Here is a 20543-nt window from a genome sequence, read left to right as displayed (position 1 = left end):
AACATCTGTAGCAAAAATCATTTTCTGTCCCAAACTGTATTTATAAACATTGACATAAGTTTCTTGATAGATTGATTAGTAAGCCCAAGCACCTCTCTGAGCACATCAGTGCTCTAAGGCAGTTAAATTTCAGTGCTCAATGAATCACACCTAATCCTCAGACTTCATAACCCTTGGTAGGTGAAGGATTCTAGCACGGGGCTGCAGGTCTCTTGAGCAAGACAGGCCATTCTGTTGTTCTCACAGCTTTGCTCACTTCCCGGGTTAAAGTATACCCCATCAGAAGAGTGGATGGACGGCTCCTCGTCAAAGTAGTTGTGGGGTCGTAGCAGGACCCCACCCCCGTTGCCCACAGTTACCATGTTGGGGATATCCTCGGCATGAGGGATGTGGAGGAAACCAGCGGTCACCCAGGCAACCAGGTCCTGGGAACACAGTTTCAAACAATCACGTAAATGTCTTCACTCCTAAAGTTCATTATCTTGTTTTCTGATTTTCTGTGATTAACATGCAGATTCCATATCAACACACCTCATGTTCAATGCTTTCGTTGTCTTCAATGTACTTGCTGAAGTCCACAGCTGGATCCCAAATGTCGTTTTGAGAGTACAGACTGGTACTGGTCTGCTCTAAGTCCTTGTGCTTGGTGATGGCAACTTTATACCTGCAGAGAGACAGACAGAAGAGACATTTTGAACTTTTGTTGTTTTACTATTTTTGTGCATGGCAACTACACTGTTAGAGATTTGTAATTATGCAGCCCATACGTCAATGGAGAGAGTAGACAGGAGTCCAGGATGTCTTAAGTTGAAATGGTTTATTTACTTGGCAAAGGAGAAGTGAATGAATGATCAGTACACATAATGTTCTGATGCTCCCTTAAATTCTCCAAGGATAGACTTGAAACCACACAGATAATACCACAGGTTGAGTCATGCCCAAATATGGGCAGATCCAACACATTTACTACATACAGAATTAGTCTAAAGACAAAATATTGCTTCGACAACACTCAGGACCTTTGTCCTCCATCCAACACAATATCAAACCTCTGACTACAGTTACCTTTACCCCGTTCAGGGAAAACAGGCAAACACATATCTAATCTTGGCTGCTATAGCAACACTATGCAACAGAATGCCTCCTGTTTTCCCCAAAGGAGCAGACGCACTGCTTACCACTACCTCAAGGGGAGACAGTGTCTAAACCAAGATTTGGTGTGGCCTTGTGACGACTGAACAGCCTAGTTTGACCCAGTGCATGCCAAATGATGGAAAATTCCCTAACATACACTATGGTTGTTAAGGTTAGGAAAAGATCTTTGGCAAATGAATCATAGTGAAGAACAAATACACTTACTTGGTCAAGGTTAAGTAATTCAAAAAAACTAGGTCTCCTGCATTAAAAGGACCTACTGACTCTTCACTGAGACTGAACAAAGAGTACTGCAATAATCAATAAGAGGAGAAGGTTAAAATTAATTGGCTACAGTCTTCGGGTGGAAAACCATAACTGAACCACCCTCATCATTTAATTTTCATGTGAAAGATTAGAGTCTAACATTATTCCCAAATTGTGGGATGTTGTTATCAGGTTGTAGGCAACATACAGCAGTGTGCTGTGTGCATACAGATACAATTTAATGTCATGCTACACAGTAAGTACTTGAATAGATTAGAATAAACTCAACCTAAATGTAGATTCTGGTGACTATCTGTAAAAGACATGTTGTCAAACATACTTTAAATCATCAAGGTAAAGAAATGCTTGCTATGATTAGCTATTCAGGATCTAAAGTTGATTTACTGTGACTGTCGAGTCTCACCTGGCCCAGGACATGGCCTTCTCCTCAGCCTGGCTCTCTGGAAGGTGGTCCCCAGTAAAGCTGTACACCTGTAGCCTATAGGAGCGCTGGTGCCCCCAGCGGTTGGTCATGTTACTGGCAATGTGGAGGTAGCGAGGAGTCTTGGTGTCAAAACGCAGAGCTGCTTCCTGTCAAAGTGTTATACTAGACATTAGGCCACAGCTAACATTTCAAGAGTCACTTTACTTGCTGCAGAGTGTTGGCTTAGGAAAAAGTTGTCTCTGAGTTTGTCATGATAGGGCTGCTTCTTTTTGAGCTTGTTAATATCCTGCAGTATTACCACAATGATAAACATAACCAATTATACAGTGACATATGCTCCTTATAAAGCTATTATAGTGACGTGCCTTCCTTCTCCACATCTGAAATGCCTCTTAATCCAAGCTAAAAGGTTGTGACACATTTTGAGAAAAAGAAAACTAATGATTTAATTTGAGATTTTACTATAGCACTAAGTTGTTTATACCAAATACTACCCCCACCAACACACTCAACCCCTGAGTCAACCAGTAATGACAGGGATAAACTGGTACCAATTGGTCAATATCCAACAATCCTGTACAATCATCAGGATAATCAATCCATCATCAAATGCTCCAAAATGCTCTCTATAAAAATAGCACTGTTAGACTTCTTGTGTCGCAGCAGAGAACAATTTATGCTCTCTCCACATTATGAAGGCCTGAGTAGTTCATAACTCTGGTTCCACATTGTTACTCATTCTTGTTAGTCTTATTCAAATACTGTTGAATGGCTCCTATATGGAGGTGTACAACGGAATATTAGGGCTATACTAAGAGGGGGAAAAAAATAAATAAATGAAATGTTGGAAATGACGATAATAAAGTCATAATATTACCAGAATAAAGTTGTAATAATATGAGAACAAAGTTGCAATACTACGAGAAAAAAAGAGTCAAAATATTATGAGAATGAAGCCGTATGAATGGCACGCAGATGTAACCAGCGATAGCCTTGCAGTCGACCGCTACCAGACAGCTCCTCTTCCACAAAAGAAGCAATTTCTTCCAAGTCCATGTGGTTCTTTATTACAAATAGACACGGTCGTTTGCACAATCGTATCAAAGTCCTGATACTGAGAATAATTTCATGCTGATGGTTACTTATTTGTGAAACCGATACCAAAGTATAACTTCACAAGATGCTCAACATTCCTCATTTTAACGAAGGGGAAAGAGTTCTCATAAAATTACTACTTTATTCTCGTAATATTCCGACTTTTTTCTCGTAATGTTACGACTTTATTCTTGTAGACCTAATATTATGACTTCATTCTCGTAATATTATGACTTTATTCTTGTCATTTCCACACACACACACACACACACACACACACACACAACTCTTTGTCTGGACCTAATACTCCGTCATAGAGGTGAATATTTAAACACCTATATGGAAATGAATGAAGGTAATGGCAGACCTGTTCCGTTTTGAGTTGCTTCTCAACCAGCTGAAGGATCATAGCGGTGCGATCAGGCATCCATGGCAGCGACACATTGACATACTCCATGTCTTTCGTCTGGAACACACTTTTTACTCCTGGAGAAGAAAACATGAAAAATGTCTTAGCCAAAACAAAGCTGCACTGATGTTTTATTTTCCCTTTTTTTAACCCTCCTGTTGTGCTCCCGGGTCAAATTGACCCATCTGTTTTGACTCTTCCTTCCTTCCTTCCTTCCTTCCTTCCTTCCTTCCTTCCTTCCTTCCCTCCTTCTTTCCTCCTTTCCTTCCATCCCTTCTTCCCTCCTTTCCTTCCTTCCTTCCTCCTTTCCTTACTTCCCTTCTTCCCTCCTTTCCTTCCCTCCTTCCTTCCTTCCTTCCTCCTTTCTTTCCCTCCTTCCTGCCTTCCTTCCTTCCTTCCTTCCTCCTTTCCTTCCTTCCCTCCTTCCTGCCTTCCTTCCTTCCTTCCTTCCTTCCTTCCTTCCTCCTTTCCTTCCTTCCTTCCTTCCCTCCTTCCTCCTTTCCTTCCTTCCTTCCTTCCCTCCTTCCTCCTTTCCTTCCTCCCTTCCTTCCTTCCCTCCTTCTTTCCTCTTTTCCTTCCTTCCCTTCTTCCCTCCTTTCCTTCCTTCCTTCCTTCCCTTCTTCCCTCCTTTCCTTCCTTCCTTCCTTCCCTCCTTCCTCCTTTCCTTCCTTCCTTCCTTCCTTCCCTCCTTCTTTCCTTCCTTCCTTCCTTCCCTTCCTTCCTTCCTTCCTTCCTCCTTTCCTTCCTTCCTTCCTTCCTTCCCTCCTTCTTTCCTCCTTTCCTTCCTCCTTTCCTTCCCTCCTTCCTGCCTTCCTTCCTTCCTTCCTTCCTTCCTCCTTTCCTTCCTTCCTTCCTTCCTTCCTTCCCTCCTTCTTTCCTCTTTTCCTTCCTTCCCTTCTTCCCTCCTTTCCTTCCTTCCTTCCTCCTTTCCTTCCTTCCTTCTTTCCTTCCTTCCTTCCTCCTTTCCTTACTTCCCTTCTTCCCTCCTTTCCTTCCCTCCTTCCTGCCTTCCTTCCTTCCTTCCTTCCTCCTTTCCTTCCTTCCTTTCTTCCTTCCTTCCTCCTTTCCTTCCTTCCTTCCTTCCTTCCTTCCTTCCTCCTTTCCTTCCTTCCTTCCTTCCTTCCCTCCTTCTTTCCTCCTTTCCTTCCTTCCCTTCTTCCCTCCTTTCCTTCCTTCCTTCCTCCCTTGTTCCCTCCTTTCCTTCCTCCTTTCCTTCCCTCCTTCCTCCTTTCCTTCCTTCCTTCCTCCCTTCTTCCCTCCTTTCCTTCCTTCCTTCCCTCCTTCTTTCCTCTTTTCCTTCCTTCCCTTCTTCCCTCCTTTCCTTCCCTCCTTCCTTCCTTCCTTCCTCCTTTCTTTCCCTCCTTCCTGCCTTCCTTCCTTCCTTCCTTCCTCCTTTCCTTCCTTCCCTCCTTCCTGCCTTCCTTCCTTCCTTCCTTCCTCCTTTCCTTCCTTCCTTCCTTCCTTCCTTCCTTCCTCCTTTCCTTCCTTCCTTCCTTCCTTCCTTCCTCCTTTCCTTCCTTCCTTCCTTCCTTCCCTCCTTCTTTCCTCCTTTCCTTCCTTCCCTTCTTCCCTCCTTTCCTTCCTTCCTTCCTCCCTTGTTCCCTCCTTTCCTTCCTCCTTTCCTTCCCTCCTTCCTCCTTTCCTTCCTTCCTTCCTTCCTTCCTTCCTTCCTTCCTCCTTTCCTTCCTTCCTTCCTTCCTTCCCTCCTTCTTTCCTCCTTTCCTTCCTTCCCTTCTTCCCTCCTTTCCTTCCTTCCTTCCTCCCTTGTTCCCTCCTTTCCTTCCTCCTTTCCTTCCCTCCTTCCTCCTTTCCTTCCTTCCTTCCTCCCTTCTTCCCTCCTTTCCTTCCTTCCTTCCTCCCTTCTTTCCCTCCTTTCCTTCCTTCCTTCCTCCCTTCTTCCCTCCTTTCCTTCCTCCCTCTCTCCTCCCTTCCTTGACTCGAACACAACAGGAGGGTTAAACATTATTTTAAGCTGCACAATTCAATATTAGCATGTCTTCAGTGGGCCATATGACTACATGTGACAAGCCACAGGCAGTTATCACTAACTCTGAACTCTTTTAGCTCATTGTCTTGTACCCTGTTACCTTCTAGCTCCCACAAAGTAAGTACATACATCAAACTATATTTAGAAATATTCAACAACATTAACAAAACTTATACAGATCTCAAAACCACATTTTGACTCAGCGCCCCATCACGAGACAGGGATGAACTGATATACAGGAAACATCTGATTTGATATTTGATCACATCACCCAAAACCATATTATCCTCGCTGGAAGATGTATTCAAATCCATGACTAAGTAAAAGTAGCAATACTACAACCTAAAAATACTGCTTTCAAAAGCTGAATTAAGTGACAGATACATTAATTGTATTATAGTATTAAAAATTAAGTTAATCATAATGCAACATCCCAGGCAGCATGTCCATGGTGGCCCCATAAGGGTTAAGAAGTGACCCAAAACGGGGCCCATTTAGCCAGCCCACATGGGCTTTACATGTGGGGCCCATGTTTCTGAAACAATATGGGGCCAATATAATTTCCCCTGTTTATGCCCATGCCTGCTTAGCCCACTTACACCCCGTATTTTTCCGCTCTCCTCAGTGGTTAACCTGCCTAGTGGCCAGTTATTGTTACTACATCTAACACTACAACTACTACAGTTAGCCAGTTAGCCAGTTAGCTGAGTTAGCCGCTGGGCTAGCATCTGAGTTAGCAGCAGAAAGCTCTCAGACGTAGCGTCCATGTTTCTGGTAGAGGTGGTGACTTTGATTGACAGGTGACACTGAAATCTACACTTTAGTTGTCCTGCCTTACAACACCTCTGCACTGCCCAAACTGTGAAGGTTGAGCTGATTGTTTATTGAGTAGCGCAATAGAAGTTGGGACAAAGGAAAGCTTAAAACAGTTGATTTTACATCTGCTGGCTCCCTGAAAGTCATATTTCACATTCTTGGAGTAAGATATGTGATAGGTCCTTTCTGACCACCATTCTGTCATAGGTGGTTTTAAAGGGGACAAGTAATCTCTTTTCCCTTTCAGCTTCATAACAGTAAGGGAGCCATACCATGCACTTATGCCATATCTGATAATGCTTCCTGGCACTGCATTGTTCAATATTAACATAATCTCACTTCCCACACTGAACAAGTAGCAGCTCAATGAGTGTCTCCTGTCATATTAAACAACACTATCAGTAACCACAAGTGTTACCAAAACACCCAAGATAGAAATGTTAAGGATCCCAATGTTAAGACTGAAAAACCCTTTAGATCTTCATGATGGGACATAAATGTTACAGAACTGAATAGTAACACAGGCCCCTTCATTTTATATGAATTACATTTAGTAATTTGCAGATATTTCATGGTTAATTATTGGGGATAGTTTACAGAGAGGTTGGTGCAGTTTGACACAAAGTATAAGAAAAAACAGGGAGAGTGTTAAGTTGGTTTGGTTAATAAAACAAACAAAAAAAAATTACAACTATGCATTTTTTTACTCACATACAATACTTTGTTTTCAGTGTGTTGTTTTATGTGTTAAAGAACATAGTAGGATTTTCAATCATCGGTTATTGTTAATACTAAGTACATTTCTTTGAAAGGGTTGTGTAATTATAAAAAATTATACAAGAAATAAGCCGTATATGGCTGAGTCTACCATACAGGCAGTTTGGGTAAGTGCCAAGGGGACCTTAATAAGTGTGTGGGAAAGATGCTGAAAAATGAGATGTATTAAACCAGACTTGGTGCTACACAATAATACAGGGTCAGTTGAGGAATTGTTAAGGCTTGTCAATGAATTTCCTCACATGAACATATAAATATAATCAGCATTGTTTTTAACCCTCACATACTGTTCATATTCTAACTCATACTTAGTCTCTACACTACTTCACATTCATAAATTCCCAATCACTTATTTACAGTTATTTATTGGTCCAGGAGAATATTTTATAGAATATGAAGAAAACATGGTGGCATTTAATTTAATTTTTAAAAATAAATACAGGTTAAACTTATACATTTGCATATACAAAGTGCATCAGCTGCACAAAAAAATAAAAAATGATGCATTTTATTTCCATTTTCGTATATTCAGGATCACATATGAAAAAGTACAAATTTGATCCAGTGTATGGATAGCCTACAGTATGTAAGGGTTAGACTTAAGGTCTATATTACTCTCTGCAGCAGTCGTCAGGTAATGAACTGTACTCACCCATCACGTCCAGGTCCACTTTGAAGTTGATGAAGTGGGTGTGGATGTTCCCCAGGACGTTTTCTGCCACCTGGTGTCCGTATTTCAGAGAACCGTCTTGTATGTAAGAAGACGAGATATATCCAGTGGCGTGCACCTTGGCCTCCACCGCTCCGCTCTGATAGAAGATGAAATCCCACATGTAGTCATAGTTACCAATGGATGTGATGGTTCTGAAAACCAGAGCGCTGTTCACCTCCCCTGCATAACTTTTGATGTAGTAGCCAGAGAAGGAGAAAGGGCTAGCGCATTTTGCGGCAGCGGCAGGTAGCCTCGGCACTTCCGGTGGCAACTCCAGCTGCCGGATGAGCTGCCGAGGCAGCTGCCAGTTCTGCGGCAGCTGCCAGTCAGCTGCCAGGGAAAATTACGATATTTCGGCAGCTGCCAGTCAGCTGCCAGGGAAACTGACGGTATTTCGGCAGCTGCCAGACAGATGCCAGGGAAACTGACGGTATTTCGGATGAGCTGCCAGGGCAACTGACGGTATTTCGGCAGCAGTCAGTCAGCTGCCAGGGCAACTGACGGTATTTCGGCAGCTGCCAGTCAGCTGCCAGGGCAACTGACGGTATTTCGGCAGCAGTCAGTCAGCTGCCAGGGCAACTGACGGTATTTCGCATGAGCTGCCAGGGAAACTGACGGTATTTCGGATGAGCTGCCAGGGAAACTGACGGTATTTCGGCAGCAGCCAGTCAGCTGCCAGGGCAACTGACGGTATTTAAGCACGTTACAGTCAGCTGCCAGGGCAACTGTCGGTATATGGTCAGCTGCCAGGGAAACTGCCACCTATATTAAAGCTATGCCCTTTAGGATTTTCAATTTCCAATTCTTTTTCAGACCCTGATTAGTAGAACACCATGAGGTCTAGGGCAACAACCCTACACCATCTACATTATGTGCAGAATGACAGGGTGTGATAGGCTTTAGCAGGGCCGGCCCAAGGCATAAGCGAACTAAGCAGCTGCTTAGGGCCCCGTGACCACTAGGGGGCCCCCAAGGGCAACTAACTTAAAAAATAAAAAAGCAATTAATTATTTTTTTTCCATGTGTGCGTGATGATGATTCATATATTATCAAATGTACGTTCTTGTACAAAAACCCCCCACAAAAAACCAACAACAATATCATGTTAACAGAGTCTGTTAACATGATAGCAAGCAGAGTGTAGTTTCCTACTGCTTTACTGCTTGAAATTTGACCTCCGCTAGTAACGTGTGCAGTGCACCCAACCGTGCGGTACGCACTCAGCATCTAGGAGCTAGGAGCAGGTGAAGGATGTCGCAAAAAAGGACTTACTCCTCAGGGGCAGAAAAAGAAAGATGAAGAGGAGAAAAAACGACAAGATAAATGTAATGTAACATTTGGTGTCAAGGAGATTTGGAAAAGTTCCCTGAAATTAGGAAAGTCCCTAATTATTGTTGACATTTTGTTTCAAATACGTTAGCCTATAATAGCAAATTTGCTAGCTAACATTAGTTCAAAATGTCTTACTACTTCTCTTGTGGGTAGGTTAGATAGCTTATCTTACTATTCAAGCTAACGTTTTTGTGTTTGTGTAATACTTTGAAAAGTTAATTCTCAGTGTATATATATTCTGGGTCGCTTTTTGGCATCAAAACAACGTTTCTGATAACAACGTTTGATAGCAAATGTTTAATAACGTTAATTACAAACGCGGTGACGTTTGCTAGCAATATGGTTTTGCATTAATGAATTAATTTAGTTAACTTATAGTTTGAGGTATGTTGTTTGCAATTGTTTGCTGCAGAGCACAGTAATTTATGTGAGTAAATAAAAATCAACTCCCTATTCATACGTTATATGAAACTTCCCCAGGAGCCCTGTTAAAGTATTTTGGAGGAGGCAGTGACTCAGTCCAGGGGCAATCCACCTCCTCAGGAGCAGCCCAGGCTGATGAATCAGGTAATCGAAAAACTGTCACCATATATATTTAATTTCTAGTCAAATTATCTCATTAAGATGTAATAATATAAAATATAATCATATGACAAGGGACATGTTTTTCATCTCAGGTCCATCTCTATCTTCTGCAACCTCAGCTGTACCTGGTAAGTTAACAACAAAACAGCCTTTATAATTGCTCAGTGTACTGCAGAATATTCTGAGATTAATAATTTTGTCCAAAAATATTATTTTAATTTCCCTATACTGTAGGTCCTTCATCTTTGGTCATCGAGAATGATCTTCTTCAGCATCCAGTTTGCAGCAGGGATCAGCAGCTCCGCTGAGTGTCCCTCTTTCCTATCAGACTCAGAAAGGACTGAACAGGTATTAAGAGGGCCACTGCCTATAAAGGACACATTCACATTCCCGAAGAGACATTTTTACATAGTTTTCAGACGTAATTATTTAACTTTCTATTTTATTTGATATTTCTTTGTTTATTTTATTCAATGCTGTGTTTTTTACATATAAAAGTCAAATGTTTGAATTACAGGAGTGTGTTTTGTATTTCCCTCCCTATTTTTACCAAAGATTTTGCACATTTTTACATAGTTTTCAGAACTAATTCAACTTAATATTTTATTTATCAACCATTTGTGTTACCTTGTTTTAGGTGCCTGTTGATCTTCATCATTATTACTTATTATTAAGTATTTGTTGTTGTATTTTCATTTTATTTAATACTGTCTGTTTTTGTATATATGGTGTAGCAGTTTATTTAAAATAATAATAATAAAGCAGATTGTGTTTACAGTAAATAATTAGTTTATTTTGTTACTTTTAATTGACCTAGATGACATTCAGTATCCCACTTAGTACTATATCACTTTGAATATTAAGTGTTAATCAACCCCAGGCTGCTCTTGTAGCTGAATTTGCTACCATTTCAGATTAAAAACCATAGATGGGTAAAACATACCGGGCTGCTCTTTTGGTTTTATGTATTGATTCTCTGTGTGGCCAGTAAGGGGAGTTGCTGACTTTGCCAAATATTAATTGAAAGATTTTTCTGTAAGTTTGCAAATCCTGGTGTCTGCTTCCATTGCATTAATCACTGTTGATTACAATCTAACTACAACAAAAAGTTTTCACATTTAGTTTTACAAGTGTATTCATAATGACGGAGTAGAATAAGTAGAATACGTTTATAGTAGGTGTGTGAATGATCAATAATCATTATTATTGGCAGTAATAGAGGGCCCCAAAATCAAATTTTGCTTAGGGCCCCATGGAGGCTTGGGCCGGCCCTGGGCTTTAGACACTAAAGTTGTTTATCCTATTTTCATTTATGAGCTGTTAGGCTACTCATTTTAATCTAGCACGCATCATATGTTTTCAAAATCTTTGATTTATCCCATGATAATAAATTAAACTAAAGCAATTTAAGAACTTGTAATTTCTTTAACTAACTTCTAACAAGAAGCCACTCGCCACTAGCTTTTTTCCCCAGTTATTCAGTCTATATTTTAAGAATTTAAAACTGTATGTATGTCATGCATTTCTCCTCAGGATGTTTGGCTGATATGCTGCCATATGTTTCTCCTAGACCTCAGATCCTGAGACTTACTGCTCATGATGACAACACATTAGACAGTCCCTCCAGGAATTTGCGATGTCGCGATCGCAACAATTAACGCAAATTCAACCAATCCGCACGATTATGTGCGGGCCTTGCAATTTTGTCCAATCACCGCAACTTTTCCACAAATTGGAGGAGTGAGGTCGGCAAAAAATACCGTCTGCCGCAACGGTAAACTCAACTACTTCTGTGTGTCTGTATCTGCGTGTCTGTGTTGTATGCATGTGTCTGTGAGGGAGATCAATATTGTGTGTCTCTGTCTGTGTCTGTGTTGTGTGTGCATGTGTCTGTGAGAGAGATAAATATTGTCAAATAAAATGTTAAAAACGGTGTGAAAACTGTCTTCAAAATATCAAGTTGAATGTGCAATGAGATCAGAGATGGTGTGTGTGCAATTTTCACTGTCTCCCGCAATTTAATTGCAACAAAAGTCTTAAAACATCGCAACATTTACCGCAATTTTTTTTAAATGCTGCCGCAAAATCTGGCATTTTAGGCAACAATCAGAAAAAAATCCTGCGAAATCCTGGAGGGACTGATTAGACCTACTGAGAACATCCCCTCATAATTTTTGGACTCAAACTATTTAATATAATCACTCTACATCTGTAGACTGAAACATTAAGTGTTTTTAATTACAAATTTAAGCTGTACAGACAAATACTTCCAACATTGTATTTTCCCCTTATCCACATGATACCTACACTGTACCACTGTAATAAGATTAATTTTAAGAAATATGAACCCACACCCATGCTGACTTTTGCTGATGTAAATATGCATAAGGTGAGTCATAGAATAATATTACAGACTTTGTCAACTGTTAATAATCGCACATAGTGCAACAACAATGACAAAAGTCAGAAATACACGTTTTAAACATACAGAAGAAACTGCACCAACAACTGTAGTTTGTACCCCTGACTTCATCTTTCATTTTGTATTGCCAATAAATAGAAAGTATAATCATATGTTCTTTAAAACCATTTTTTCATCACCATTCAGATTAAAATGTGATATTTGATGATGATGATGATGATGATGAAGGAAATGTCTTTTGGCTTCCAATTTGCCATGTCCTACTGTATTGTCTGTAGAACATGGGTTGGCATTGTCAAAACAATGACAGCTCGCAACACTCGTGTCTGTAATTTGAAAATAATAGCCCCCCAACTTCACTGTGTGTGTGTGTGTTTATAATCACTGCTAAAATTATTGTCTTAATAAAATCATAGTAATATTATTTTTTTCTTGTTTGACATCACTATAAATACATGGGTCTGAAATTATTACTATATGCAATATTTGTAAGAAGCCCAACAGCGCCGCGTATAATTGAAAAACGTCTCAGGGCAGTTAAACAAGCACCTATATATTCATATGACACCTTTTTTTTGTTCTGAAGAAGCTCAACCATTTTGAGTCGATTCAAACCAGTTTCCATTTATTTACATGGCATGGAGGATGTATTGCAGATAGCCTGCCTTGTCTTTGTCTCCATCTAGTGGTTGAACTGTGCTATTGCGACAGATTTAGCCAACTGCACTACTTTCTATCTCATCCCAAATTTTTCTACATAACATTTTAATATAATTGTTTTGGGGAGGTGGGGTAGTGCACTATAAGCCCCTGTGAAGTTTGAGTTTATACTTCAACTTCTACAGAAGTATTTTTAAACCCTAGAATATATACTTCTACCTGAGTAATGAATGTTAATAATTTTGACACCTCTGGTGTGTATATATATATATTTATTTATATATACACCAGAGGTGTCAAATATATATATATATTATACATACAATATATATACACCAGAGGTGTATACACCAGACATTAACATGAAACCATGAATGCACGTCACTTATTATCGCTGAAGAAACATTTTAAAAAGCTCATAGAAAGACTGCGTGCTCTTACTTTGATATGCGGAAATGACGTCACCAGTAGGCGATCACTTGCTATCCGAAAATGGCCGAGTGATACGAGTGTTTTTTCGTTCGGACCGGCGGAAAGTTTGTTTCAAAACTCTGTGTGTGTAAAAAGCAAATCCACAAGCGTAGAACTGAGATCCACAAATGTTTTTTCGATTCACAAATAAAAACAGAGTTCACAAATGCCTGTTTGAAAGTTGTAAATGTTAGGAAGATATTCACAAATGCTTTTTATTTATTTGTAAATTAATTTAATGTATTTTTTATATTTGTGGAATTTGTTTGTGTATTTGCAGATCCGTTTTATATTTGCAAAATATTTTTGTGAGTATACAAATCTTTTTTTTTGTATTTGTGGAAGGTGTTTATATTTACAGATTACACATTTACACACAGATTGTCGATCTGCACACACACAACATTATGAAACAAATCTAACTGTTATATTCTTGTGTGGTGTAAGAATAACGAGTCTCACTCGGTTTCAGTCTTGTATGGAAAAGTAGCTGCCGTTTACTTCACTGTGCCATTTACTCTGACAACGCACACACACACACGTAAACTCCTCAACCCTGACGTAAAACGTCGTAAACCAGAATAGTGTTTTACTCATACATAACATTCCCCCCCCCCCCTTTCAAAACTCAACACAGCCGAGTAACAGTAGAACAGTCCCTCACAGAACACGAACACACAAGACATTGACAGCTTATGTATGAAACGTAGTAACAAAGTCTTTGAAGCGTGGGGGCCGGGCCCGGTCCCGCTGTGGCCTGCCCTCCGCCACCATGGGATGAGGCCCTATGACTGGACCTGGTGGAGGCTGAGGAGGGTGCATGCCTGGTGGGCGTTCAGGAGGAGGCTGAGGAACAGGGATGACAGGCAAGGGCTGCGCGGCTGGTGGCTGCAGTGGGTACCCAGGTGGCATAACGGCCCCTGGCAATACGGGTCTCGGAGGTCTCCAAACCGTTACATCCATGTCCAACACACTAGCAGCTGGTAGTATTGTAGGTGTGGGCGTGGCTGGCCCCGAAGGAACAGGTACTTTGCGCAGTCGGCTGGCGTGCCAGCGGGAGCCGTCACTCAGCATGAAGGTGGCTGGCCCTAGCTGACGTGTCACCTGAAGGGGCTGAGACCAGAAAGATGCCATCTTGTTGCACCGCTGGGGCCTACGGGCCCGGACCCAGTCCAACGCCTGGATAGCAGTGCTCTTGACTCTGTGTTTCTTATCAAACCGTTGCTTCATCACCCGCTGCTTTTCCCTCACCACTGCTTGAGTGGCATCTCGGGTGTTGAGTGTTTCAGGTGACACTGCATCTCTGGGCCTGTGTCTGCCCAGTGGCAAGTCCATCTCGCGTCCCAACATGAGGGATGCCGGAGAAGCCTGCGTTGTTGCATGTTGGCTCGCTCTGTAGTGCAAGAGTGTTTGATTGAGCGCAGCCTGAAATGTGCATCCCTGGAACAGATGTGCTCGGATTCCATTTTTCAGGCTTTGGTTGAAACGTTCGACTCCCCCGTTGGCCTGGGGGTGGAAGTATGCTGTGCGGATGTGCTTAATCCCTTTCCCACTGAGAAAGTCTGAGAATTGCGCTGCCACAAACTGGGGTCCATTATCTGTGGTTATAGTGAGTGGCAAGCCCCATCGTGCAAACAGGCTGTCCAAAATGTCGATGATGACGTGAGTTGTGACTGTACCTGCTGGGATCACCTCGGGCCATTTTGAGTGAAGGTCATATGCCACCACTAGAAACCGTTGGTGGTGCGGAACCCCTCGGCCGTGGATTTCACCACAGATGTCCAACTGTAGATGCTCCCATGGGTGGGACGGCCACAGGATAGGCTGCAGGGGCGTCGCAGGCGATGGCCCACATTTTCCACTGAGGAGGCATGGCTCACAGTCTTTGACCATGGTCTCGATGTCGCGGTCGATACCTGGCCACCACACCAGGTCACGGCATCGTTGCTTGACCCTGACTATCCTCAAGTGACCTTCGTGTGCCATTACCATGAAACGCGCACGTAGGCTACTTGGTACCACAGTGCAGAGGCCCCTGGAGACACAGACGTCGCCCCAGCATGAGAGTTCGTGTCGCACCCTAGCAAATGGAGCAAGATTCTCAGGCACCTGTGGAGGCCACCCAGTCCGTATGTAGGTGCGCAGGGTAGACAGCAGTGGGTCCTGTTCCGATTCCTGCCGTAGCTCCTCCAATGACACCACTGTTTGCAGGGGCCCGTGCAACAGCTGGATGATCTCGGGCTCTTCCTCGACAGCGGCAGGAGAAACGGTTGGAGTCGGGGTGTCGATAGACAGAGAGAGGAGGTCTGCGACCACGTTGTCACTACCTGGAGTGAACTTGAGCTGGTAATCATACTGCCTGAGCCGCTCCCCCCATCTGTGCAGACGGAGGGGCCTGTGTCCACTGCCCGAGGCAGATAGCAGAGTAGTGAGTGCCTGGTGGTCCGTACGGAGGGTGAACTGGCGGCCGTACAGATAAAGTTGCCATCTCTCACACGCCCAGACACAAGCTAGTGCTTCACGTTCACCGACTGAATACCTCTGTTCAGTGGGATTCAGGGCCCTGGAGGCAAAGGCAACTGGCCGCTCGACGCCGTTCTGCGTCTGCGAGAGGACAGCCCCCACCGCTCCAGCTGAGGCATCACAGGTGACAAGGGTGGGGCTGGATGTGTCAAAATGGGCCAAGATGGGGGGTGTGGTGAGCTGAGCCTTTAGTGAGCTGAATGCCTCTGAGCAAGTTGCAGTCCAATTCCACGGCTCCTCCTTTTTGAGGAGGTGGCGAAGGGGAGCGGTGGTCTGGGAATAATGGGGCAGAAACCGGAGGTAGTATGCCGTCATGCCTAGAAACGAGGCCACCTGGGAAGCTGAGGTGGGCTCGGGGATACGATGTATGGCATCAACGTTTGACAGGAGAGGTGTGATGCCCTTAGCTGACAGGCGAAATCCCACAAAGTCAATGGTGGCAGCAGCAAAGGAGCATTTCTCACCGTTCAGGGTCAGATTGTTCTTCTGGAGAGCTGTAAACACCCTGTTGAGCCGCTCATCGTGAGTTTGCATGTCTGGGGCATGGACCACAATGTCATCTAAGTACACAGCAACCCCAGGGATGCCAGCAAAGATTGTGGCCATAATCTTTTGGAAACAGCTGGGGGCAGAGTTAAGCCCAAATGGCATCCGGGTGTACCGGAACACCCCGGCATGTGTGACGAAAGCTGTCAGGTCCCTGCTGGCTGGGTGAAGGGGCACCTGAAGATAACCCTGCCGCAGGTCGAGCTTTGTGAACACTGTGGAGCCATAGAAGAGAGTGGTCAGCTCCTCTGAGGTGGGTAGGGGATACCGATCTGGAATAATGGCCTTGTTGATACGTCGTAGGTCCACACAGGGTCTCAGCCCCCCTGTTTTTTTCTTTGCTAGGACAAGGTTCGAAATCCAGGGGGCAGCATCAACTGTAATAATGCCTGCCTCCAACAGTAGCTTCAGCTCCTTTGTGACCTCGTCCCTCAACGCGAGAGGAATCCAGCGCAGGGGCTGTATGACCGGGTGCACCTCTGTGTTCACGAGGGGTCTGTGTGTAAAAGCCGTGAGGCAGCCCAGTCCATCAAACAGAGCTGGCCATTTCTGCCCCCAGGTGGAGGTGACGTGGTGAATGGGTGAGCCGTTGTTGTCATGCAATGAGAACCCTAAGGCTGTAAACAGGTCAAAACCCAGAAGATTGGCACCCCGCCTTGCAATATGAAACGGAAACGTAGGGATGTGTTTGGATCCGTACCGGAACTGTACCCGGAGGACACCCACGATCCCAATCCTTGAGCTGTCATATCCGAGCAAAGGGGTGGAGGGTCGCTGCAGTGGCATGCGTGCAAAAAACTTAAGGTAAGTGCTGCGATTGAGGAGAGATGCAGCCGCCCCTGTGTCCACCAGTAAGGGAAGGCTCACATTTTCAAGCTGCACCGTGCATGTCTTAAAAGTCACATGGTTGATAGAGACGGTTCTGATCTCTGCACGGTCGCTGTAAGATGACGAGGGTCTGGGCTGTGATGAGTGGGCCGCAGGAGCAGACCTACAAACCTTGGCAAAATGATTGGCTTTCAAACAGTTCTTGCATATCAGACCTCGGGCTGGGCAGTTTGGAGCCCGTGTCTTGTGTGAGCTGGATCCACAGTTATTGCAAGTCACTGAGTTATGGCTGTTTCCCTGCCTGCGGTTGAGCTGCACTGGAAAACACTCATCTGACTCATGGCTGTTTTGATCCTCTTGGTTTGCCATAGGTTGGAGCTGTTGTGTGATAGAGGCCGTGTGGATGGGGGCGGGGCGAGGGCTGTCAATCAACGCGGTGGAGCACTGTAGCGCAGATTCCACCTGTATGGCTTTGGCCAGGGCATCATCTAGAGTCAAGTCATCTGGCTCCAAGAGCAGTTTCTCCCTGATTTTGTCACACAAAGTGCCCTCAATAAGCTGGTCACGAATGATCTGATCCTGAAGCACACCGTAGTTACAGGCACGCGCCAGGTCCCGCAGGTCCGTGACATAACTCAGGATGGACTCACCGGGCTGTTGAAGCCGCTTACGTAGTCTGTACCGCCGGAGGATCACCCGCTGTTTACTGGCAAAGTGGTTCGTGAGGATAGCGACAGCTTCCTCGTAGGTCTCCGCGTAGCCGAGGGCTCTGAATATCCTCTGGCCCTCCGTACCGAGACATCGCCACTTTCCTCTTGTCCGGGATGTCGTCCAAAGCCATGGCCTCGAGGTATACACTGAAATCCTCCAGCCATCCGGACCACGGTACCGGCGGTTCGCCAGGGACAGACAAAAACGGCGCCGGTGGAGGTAAGGAAAACTCAGCCATCTTCGTCGCCAAATGTTATATTCTTGTGTGGTGTAAGAATAACGAGTCTCACTCGGTTTCAGTCTTGTATGGAAAAGTAGCTGCCGTTTACTTCACTGTGCCATTTACTCTGACAACGCACACACACACACACGTAAACTCCTCAACCCTGACGTAAAACGTCGTAAACCAGAATAGTGTTTTACTCATACATAACACTAACTCCATAAAATACCGTCAGTTTCCCTGGCAGCTCATCCGAAATACCATCAGTTTCCCTGGCAGCTGGCTGACTGCTGCCAAAATACCGTCAGTTTCCCTGGCAGCTGACTGACTGCTGCCGAAATACCGTCAGTTTCCCTGGCAGCTGACTGGCAGCTGCCGAAATATCGTCAGTTTCCCTGGCATCTGTCTGGCAGCTGCCGAAATACCGTCAGTTTCCCTGGCAGCTGACTGGCAGCTGCCGAAATATTGTAATTTTCCCTGGCAGCTACCTGCCGCTGCCGCAAAATGCGCTAGCTCTTGCTGGAGAAGTGCCTCCGCAGTGGCTGACCCATGTTGTGCTCAAAGACGCAGATGGAATTCTTGAATCTAATCGGGGCAGAGGCATCGATGTACCGGTATGTATCCACGTAGGTGGCATCATAGGGGCCACTCCACGGACCAGTTCATGTGCAAAACGGCCAATCCCAGTGCTCGAGTCAAGAAACTTGGTGAGCATCATCCCCGGCGTAACTGAGCCGTACACAGACATGGCCTCTTGCACGCTCAGCTCGTACACTATCCTCTGGTTCTTGAAGCGCACATCAAACACCCGCATGCCCGTGAGGGAGCTCAACCCGAAAGCAAAGCTCCAGTCCAGGTACAGAACGTGGTTTTTGCTGATGCTGAAGCGCTTACCCTCTGCGTAAAACTGCTGCGGGCCGAGCTCCAGAGGCTTGTGTTTGGGTTTTAATGAACCATAGTCAGTTGACTCCTTGTAAACTATTTTCTTAATAGTCCCGTCATTATATTTCTGTTTGAGTTCGTCTACTGAGTTGAAGTATTGGCCATTATAGAGCAGCCGATCCACTGTCCACTGGGACGAGTTTACGCTCTTATGGTTGAGCAGCACTTCTAAGCCCACAGGGTGGATGTACATGCCACTCATGTCCCTTAAGTAAGACATCCAGGTCATTCTATCCCCGGATTGGACTCCGCGGGGCAGATGCTCAAAGGCATTCAGCTGATTCTTTGGACTGTAGTTGAAGCTTTCCTTCAGGAGCTTCGCCAACTTGGGGAACACTTTCCACTGAAAGAATCTGTGAATCAAGATGTACTCCCCGGTGGTGATCGTACGCGCATTGATATGATCTTCCTTCTTGTACCTCTCCACTGTGACATCTCTGTGTTGTCGGGGATTAGGGAGAGGACCCACCACATACTCCTTGACCTGGCCTTTGGTGCCGTAGAAGACCACCACCGTGGCCTCTCGCACCGGCTTGGGGCTTTTCCCGTCTAAATATTCCAGCGCCTCCTTCTTCTTGGGCAGAGAGAGATCTATTAAGAACAAGAAGTTTTCCGACGGCTTGGTGAACTGCTTGGTGGATATGGCCAAGTCTTCTGTATGTACTCCTGGACCTGCAAGTACTCCTCCCGGGTGAGGTCAGCGAACACGTCGCCGCGCTCGTTGTGTTTGCCCCGCAGAGGGTGAACGCGCTGGGTAGAACATTTGGGCGCATTGTTATGGTTAAGGCCAATCAGGACGATGTTGAGAATGATGGAGAAGATGAAAATGAGGATGAGCGCTCCCTTCACAATAGAGTTCATCCTCGTCTATACCATTACGCACTGACTTAGAGAAAGAGAGGGAAGGAATGAGTGCGGTGATGGTTGGAAAGAAGAAGCACGTCCCTCAAACCTTATCTTTCCCACCCCTCTGTGTATGGATCACATAACTCTGCCCCTGACTCCTCCTTTGAATGGGCAATTTTATTACTGTTTCATCCAGCCTGTGCGCAGCCACACATCAGAGAGGAAATGTTTTACGCACACAGTTTGGCTATTTTAAGTGCTGTTTATTTGTCTAATAATCATCACAGATGCTTTCAAGAGAAATAACAAAACGAGGGGTATGTGAGCATTCCTCCAGATTCAATACAAAAAAAGCAAACCTCTCAGTAATTTCTAAAATTGGAATAGATAAACATTCCATACATGTAGACATAATTATATAACCACGAGAAAATGGAGACACACCTTTTTCTTTCAAAGCATATACAAAAAGACAATAGCTGATAAAGTAAAAGAAGAAAACGTGATTGCAACACAGTCTGAAAAAGATCAACAAAATGAAATGTATTTAGTGAAACCTACAGAAAAATATGCATTATGTGTCAAAATGTAAATTTTTGAATCTCAAAATCAGTGTCTAACAGGCATCTCACATAAATAATGTCACTCAATAGGAAAACAATCTAGCAATATAGCAATATATACAGTAATAAAAATAATCGTGACATCATTTACATAATTTACAAGAGTAATATTGGTATTGAGAGGTAAAATACCAGAGGTGGTATTCTTATTACACAGATTAAAGTGAAATCAATATATATATATATATA

The 20543-nt window shown here is 44.0% G+C and overlaps 1 pseudogene; it reads right to left on the bottom strand.

Moving 5' to 3' along the window:
* Positions 1–164: 164 nt before the first annotated feature.
* On the bottom strand, positions 165–19761 carry LOC128378639 (primary amine oxidase, lung isozyme-like; annotated as a pseudogene).
* Between the last annotated feature and the right edge of the window lie 782 nt (positions 19762–20543).

Source organism: Scomber japonicus, chromosome 18 (genome assembly GCF_027409825.1).
Source record: "Scomber japonicus isolate fScoJap1 chromosome 18, fScoJap1.pri, whole genome shotgun sequence".
Taxonomy (NCBI): domain Eukaryota; kingdom Metazoa; phylum Chordata; class Actinopteri; order Scombriformes; family Scombridae; genus Scomber; species Scomber japonicus.
The sequence above is the reverse complement of the archived record's forward strand: the minus strand, read 5'-3'. Positions and strand labels throughout refer to the sequence as shown.